Source organism: Etheostoma cragini, chromosome 3, assembly GCF_013103735.1.
Source record: "Etheostoma cragini isolate CJK2018 chromosome 3, CSU_Ecrag_1.0, whole genome shotgun sequence".
NCBI lineage: Eukaryota > Metazoa > Chordata > Actinopteri > Perciformes > Percidae > Etheostoma > Etheostoma cragini.
The window spans coordinates 8,087,153-8,094,135 of record NC_048409.1 but is presented as its reverse complement, the minus strand read 5'-3'; the positions used below and the strand labels follow the sequence as shown (position 1 = coordinate 8,094,135).

General features: G+C 40.4%; 1 protein-coding gene and 1 long non-coding RNA gene across 3 annotated transcripts in view; one reads left to right on the top strand and one right to left on the bottom strand.

The window, feature by feature from the left end:
* Positions 1 to 6,983, top strand: part of LOC117941670 (seizure protein 6-like) — a 301,601-nt gene that overhangs the window by 142,377 nt on the left and 152,241 nt on the right. The window lies entirely within an intron of this gene.
* The window catches only part of LOC117941685, a 17,713-nt gene continuing 16,481 nt past the window's right edge, over positions 5,752 to 6,983 (bottom strand). The window contains exon 3 of the long non-coding RNA XR_004655953.1: positions 5,752 to 5,761. This is a non-coding gene — a long non-coding RNA (uncharacterized LOC117941685). The remainder of the gene's footprint in view (positions 5,762 to 6,983) is intronic.

Below are 6,983 nucleotides of genomic sequence, written 5' to 3'. Positions count from 1 at the left end.
TTTGGAAAAAGGCTGCAATGAAACAAAGAGTGAAAAATTTAAAGGGGTCTGAATACTTTCCGTACCCACTGTAAGTATAATCATAATACCTGAGTGTTATTTCCCACAAATTCCCCTATATCTGAGTATAATTTCCCACAATGACGTAAACCATTATAAGGATAACTCCAGTGAAATGATGTGAAAGTTGAGAATTAGGGCTGGATTAAAGCTGATTCTGGTGTCCAACTTGGCCCCAGGTGTGTCTGTTAAAACAGACGGAGACAACTTCTGTCTAGTTAAGTTTACATCCACTTGTCAATTGAATTACAGAATCTGAAGTTCGGTAAAAAAAACAAAAAAAACTCATGCGAATAAAGCTGGTGAAAGTGTTGATGCTTCATTAAGACCAACGTGCAACCTAGCTAACATGTGAAGAACACACCAAAACCACTAGCTAACAGCTGAAGAACACACCAAAACCACTAGCTAACTTACTTTAAATGTGAAGAACTACAGACCAATAACAGGCTTAAATGAACTGACAACATGAGTTATACGATTTGCAGTTTTAAAAGAGGCACACACACAATCTCAGCTGATTATCCTCCGGACAGCTTGTCTCCTTTTCATTTCTCTCACTTTTTTCTCCGTGTGGCGCGGCACCCGCTCGCTGTGTGTGACGCGTGTCCGCGCTATTGTCCGACATGACAACCTCTTGTAAAAACTTAAGTAACGAGCCAATTTTGTAAAATGTAAGGAGTAGAAAGTACCGATATTTGTGTTAAAATGTAAGGAGTAGAAGTAAAAAGTCGCCACAAAAATAAATAAGTAAGTAAAGTAAAGTAAAGTAGAAATATCAGAAAAATCTACTTGAGTACAGTAACGAAGTATTTGTACTTCGTTACTTCCCATCTCTGCATGTAGCTACATGCTAACGTTGGGAGAACATGTAATCCTAGCAGCAGATGTTAATTTCTCCCCAATTTAGATCACATTCCTGCTGAAAGATATCTGGTTGTGTATTTCTTGGTTTAGTCAACTGATTTTTTTTTAAATAACACTGATTTTTTTTGATTTTTTATAACTACACACCATACCAGGACAAAGCTACAGTATAAATGTGGGCTATTGTATGTACTACATGTTGTCTGTGTTGTCATGGATGCCCTGCACTTTTTAAGTGTGCAACAAATGTAGCTCTGGGTACAAATAAAGTAACCTGAACCTGAACTTCAATATCTCTGAGAATATGTCAGCAGCAACATTTGGACTTTGGATTGATTACTTATCGGGAATGAGTCTATTAGGTGCCAACAGCCAAAATTCATCACAAAGGACATTCTTGTTAGAGTTGTAGGGTCAGTGTGAGTTAGGCAGATAGATTGAGTTGTTGCAGTTATCCATCTGCAGAGATATAATGCAAGCAAGGTCACGGTTCTACCTTCCACTTCACTGCCCCCCCCCCCTCCTCTGCCCCTGGGTTTGTGCCATCCAGAGGGCTTCACATCATTCAAAGATGACAATCTAATGAAAGATCCTTGTACTGAGCATGGTGCCTTCAAGTGCATTCTGCCAAATAGCTATTAAAATGCCCTATACACTGTAATTGCCTTTCAGAGAGGAGGAAATTGGAGAAGGCAATAGATTGGACCAGAGGATTAAAATGGTGGAAGGGTTGATTAGATAGCAGCAGCCTGTCAAGATCTCAATGACCAGAGGAAACGAGCCCTACACAGGCCCACTGTATGAATAACTACACTTCCTTTTCCAATGGAGCTTTTGTCTGTCTGTGTGTGTGTGTGTGTGTGTGTATGTGTTTGTGTGCGGGCACGCGGTACTGAAGATTGTATGTATTTTTTTTCTGAATTGAAACATTGAGTACATGGCAAGACACTGTAATAGCGGTGACAGTGAATTATGCAGTTTAAGACTCATTCACACCTGTCCATCACCTTTGGCAGGGACGGGGAGAGGCTGCAACCGCAACCATAGCAACCAGAATGGCTTCCTGCCACAGTGCAGACCTGGCAGCTGAAGGGCCACCCTAGAACAGCTTAGTACTCAACCCTTTTTTCTTAAAGTTAAACTATTAACTATCAGGCTAATGGTAAAACTATTAATACAGCTTAGTACAAGTCATGGGTTTGAATGTTAAGTTAAAGGTAAGAGTCAAAGAGAGGCATTGTCAGCACACTGTTTTTACATTTACGCCGACTTTTTCAGGTGGAGCTTTCAACTCTAATCTGCTGGATAGGTTAATAAATAACAATGCATCATATTTACCTGCAATATTCTGTCAGTAAAATCTGAATCTGCAACATAACCAGTAACATTTCTCTGTCAGACAAAGGTAGTAGCACGTTTTTCCTGGAATATAATTACCCAGTAAGTCAGTAGTATAGAGGTTAGGTTGTGTTAGAGTTTCAATGGCTTCAGTGAGTTAAGTTATCATACTAAATGTAAAGCTGTGTGGGCCTTTTTAGTTGGGGGCCCCAGGCTATGCCTAATGGTAAAGTCTGCTCTTGGTGTTTTTTTTCCAGTGGACCAGAGTGTGTTTTACTAGTGTTTCTGACCACGAGTAGCTGCCAATTGAGTGTATGACGCAACATGGCAGGTGTCTTGCTCAGGACCCAGAGAGTGTGATGTTGTTTGTATGAGCGGTTCGGAAAGCTTAGCAGCAAACCCACAGGCCAAGAACACAGCTAACCAACTGGCTTTGTACTCTACCATCAACTGCCAAACACAACTACAACCAGGGCTTAGTTCTCAGCTTATAGAGACATCATCTGACATTTTCTGACATCACATTGTATCCCTGTGTTCTCATCTGTTACAGTTTTAAAATAGCTGTCAATGCAAACTCAACACGCTAAGAAAGTCAGCGAGGTTGGGCAAAGCAGCACTAGACATTCTCCCGGGTGGAGTTGCGTTTAATGAGGAGGAATTGTTGGAACACGCAGACCAGTGATGAGCCCAGGAGCAGGCTGAGTTGATCCACACTCAGGCCGGTTCTCAGGCCGGGTGCAGACTGATCAGCTTTTTTAATTGGCCGGATTTCTCCGCTTATTTAATTTTCAGTGGCTGGAGCTGACAGAGGAGGTACCAGTTCATTTTCACATTCACCACATAACACAAACACATATGGACCTACAATTTCAAAGAATTCAAGTAAAAACAGTTTGGTGTGGCAGTTTACCTTTAAACAAAGTAAGTTGTTTTTGAGTTTGTTACATTCCAAAAATTTTCATTTCTACTGTAAGTGCACATTGGTTCCAAATTATCAATTATCAGTTCCAAAAACCAGTACCGGTCAATCCATTCAAGGATTGAATGAGGGTGGAGTGAGGTGTAAAAACTCAGCAGAATAAAATCTTGGCTGATCAATAGAAATCTGATGCATCACTTGCATGAGTGGAATCACTGGTGTTATTTAAAGATCTTTATAAATTCAGCCATACTGTTGGGGAATATCTCACAGTAATAATCACTCCGTACACTACTTAGTGTGACCTCATTTTGACCGCCCACAGTATTACATTATCCTGAATGTATTCCATCACCAGTTGCTTTCAGAGAGCCATGGTGGTTTCCATCGCAGCAGAATACTGTATCAAAGTCCCACGATCCATAGGCCAATCTCCCTTTCATCTGTAGAAACGCTGCCTGGGCCCCTCCCCCATGACTCCAGTGTTTACACAGACAGTGAGCAACTCAATGAACAGCTGTCAAACAGTTCTATAGACAGCAGCATTCAATAAAACAACCTCTGACGCTGCTCTGCAACAAGTCTATTGTAGTGGCAGGTTCATCTCTTACTCTCTCCCTCTGCAACACACATAACTGTTACACATTTAACCTCTCACAGTTCTCTCTTCTCTCTCTTTTGTGTCATGGCTTCAATTAAGCAACGCATTCTCATGAATGGGTTTGTATAAAATCGTACAACAATGTTTTTGTACTTAACTTTATTGCAAAATAAAATACATTCAAATATACAACATTTCAGACACATACTCAAAAAAATGCTCCAGGGACAAAAAAATATTTAATTAAAATGATAAATAATTAATCTTTTTAAATAGATGAAAAGTGTTAATAACCAAATGTAGAGGGGGATGATTGAACAACACAAAATTACAATGAGACAAAATTAACAGTCATTATTCTTCAGAAAGTTCACTGTACAATATGAAAGATTTTTATTATCTGTTTGGTGTTTATGAGAGACTTAATATATTCCTTGAATTCCAATTCAATAATTTATGTAAGAAAATTTGCCTGATAAATCCAAATAAGTTGACAATGAAGTCCATGTTCAAATTAAAAAAAGATATTCTTACATTCAAAATTGATAGTATGATTAGTTTTACACAATATATAATTCATAATTTGAGTCCACAAATTAATTGAATGCATAGGATGGAAAAAATGTAATGTATGTGTTTTAGATTCTGGTTCATCATTGCAAAAAATGCATTTGTTTTCAATATTTAAGACTTTAGAAAGACATAGCTTTGTAGGATATTTATTGTGTTGAATTTTGACATGTATTTCTTTAATTGTATTGGTAGTCTTACAAAAATGTATGCACAAGACTACGCAGTCAGGTGACGGCGTCTACACAGCTCTGTAAGCTATCGGCGGCACTTGGTAGTTGAGTTTAGCCAAAAAAAATGAGAAGGCGGTCCTTTCAGCAGGCGTTGCAGTTGAGTTTAACTTGTTTGGCGACAACAGTAAAAGATATAGTGCGTAGTTTCAGTTGTGCCATGAGGAATTCTAAGTAATGACAACAAAACATGAGGCCTTTCAACATGATATAACATGATGGACTCTACAGAAGAAGTAATTAGCTTCACTTGAGTTTCTGTGATTGAAAGTCTCAGGACGACACTGTACTCTGAACATGGTCATACTGAGACATACAGAGAAAGTTGCGTAAAGCTGATAGTCTTAATTAGCTTTGTAGCAACTCATTTGGCAAAAGCTTGAATGTAACAGATATTCATCATAAAAAAGTTAAGCACTAAAGCTATATATATGTATACAGTGAAGAAATCATGGAGGGGTCTGAAATTGTCATTGTAGGTGCATGTCCACTGTGAGACACATAATCTAAAAAAAAAAAAAAAGATTATTTGTATGATACTGCTGCAGATAAGTATTTGAACACCTGAGAAAATCAATGTTAATATTTGACACAGTAGCCTTTGTTTGCAATTACATATGTCAAACGTTTCCTGTAGTTTTTCACCAGGTTTGCACATACTGCAGAAGGGATTTTGTCCCACTCCTCCACACAGATCTTCTCTAGATCAGACAGGTTTCTGGGCTGTCGCTGAGAAACACAGAGTTTGAGCTCCCTCCAAAGATTCTCTATTGGGTTTAGGTCTGGAGACTGGCTAGGCCACGCCAGAACCTTGATATGCTTCTTACAGAGCCACTCCTTGGTTATCCTGGCTGTGTGCTTTGGGTCATTGTCATGTTGGAAGACCCAGTCTCGACCCATCTTCAATGCTCTAACTGAGGGAAGGAGGTTGTTCCCCAAAATCTCGCAATACATGGCCCCGGTCATCCTCTCCTTAATACAGAGCAGTCGCCCTGTCCCATGTGCAGAAAAACACCCACAAAGCATGTTGCGACCACCCCAATGCTTCACAGTAGGGATGGTGTTCTTGAGATGGTACTCATCGCTCTTCTTCCTCCAAACACGGTTAGTGGAAGTACAACCAAAAAGTTCTATTTTGGTCTCATCTGACCACATGACTTTCTCCCAGGGCTCCTCTGGATCATCCAAATGGTCATTGGCAAATTTAAGACGGGCCTTGACATGTGCTGGTTTAAGCAGTAGAACCTTCCGTCCCATGCATGATTTCAAACCATAACGTCTTAGTGTATTACCAACAGTAACCTTGGAAACAGTGGTCCCAGCTCTTTTCAGGTCATTGACCAGCTCCTCCCGTGTAGTTCTGGGCTGATTTCTCACCTCATTGAGACCCCACAAGGTGAGGTCTTGCATGGAGCCCAAGTCCGAGGGAGATTGACAGTCATGATTAGCTTCTTCCATTTTCTAATGATTGCTCCAACAGTGGACCTTTTTTTCACAAAGCTGCTTGGCAATTTCCCCTTAGCCCTTTCCAGCCTTGTGGAGGTGTACAATTTAGTCTCTAGTGTCTTTGGACAGCTCTTTGGTCTTGGCCATGTTAGTAGTTGGATTCTTACTGATTGTATGGGGTGGACCTCAAACAGGTGCTTATCTAATTTAGGATAATACATGGTGTGGAGGTGGACATTTTGAAGGCAGACTAACATTTCTTTGAGAGTCAGAATTGTAGCTGATAGACAGGTGTTCAAATACTTATTTGCAGCTATATCATACAAATAAATAGTAAAATCATATATTCTGATTTTTTTAGATTCTGTCTCTCACATTGGACATGCACCTGCAAAGACAATTTCAGACCCCGCTTTGATTTCTAAGTGGGAGCACTTTCAAAATAGCAGGGTTTTCAAATACTTATTTTCATCACTGTATATATACATAAAAAATCCCCCTCTCAATCTTTGTTGGGTGGTATATGTCATCCTCAAGCTCGGGTCTACCAGAGGCCTGGGAGTTTGAGGGTTCTGCGCAGTATCTTAGCTGTTCCTAGGACTTCACTCTTCTGGACAGAGACCTCTGATGTTTTACCTGGAATCTGCTAGAGCCACTCTCCTAGTTTGAGGGTCACAGCCCCCAGTGCTCCGATTACCACTGGCACCACTGTTGCCCTTACTTTCCACATCTTTTCTACCGCCTCTTCCAGCCCATGGTATTGCTCAAGCTTCTCGTGTTCCTTCTTCTTGATGTTGCTGTCGCTTGGGATTGCCACATCTATCACTACTGCCTTCTTTTGCTGTTTGTCGATCAACACAATGTCTGGTGCTCCTGCGAGAGCACTACGCTCCCAGAATGCAGGATTACTGGTGGTTCCTAGAGTCTCTAAAAGTAGAACGGGAGCCAG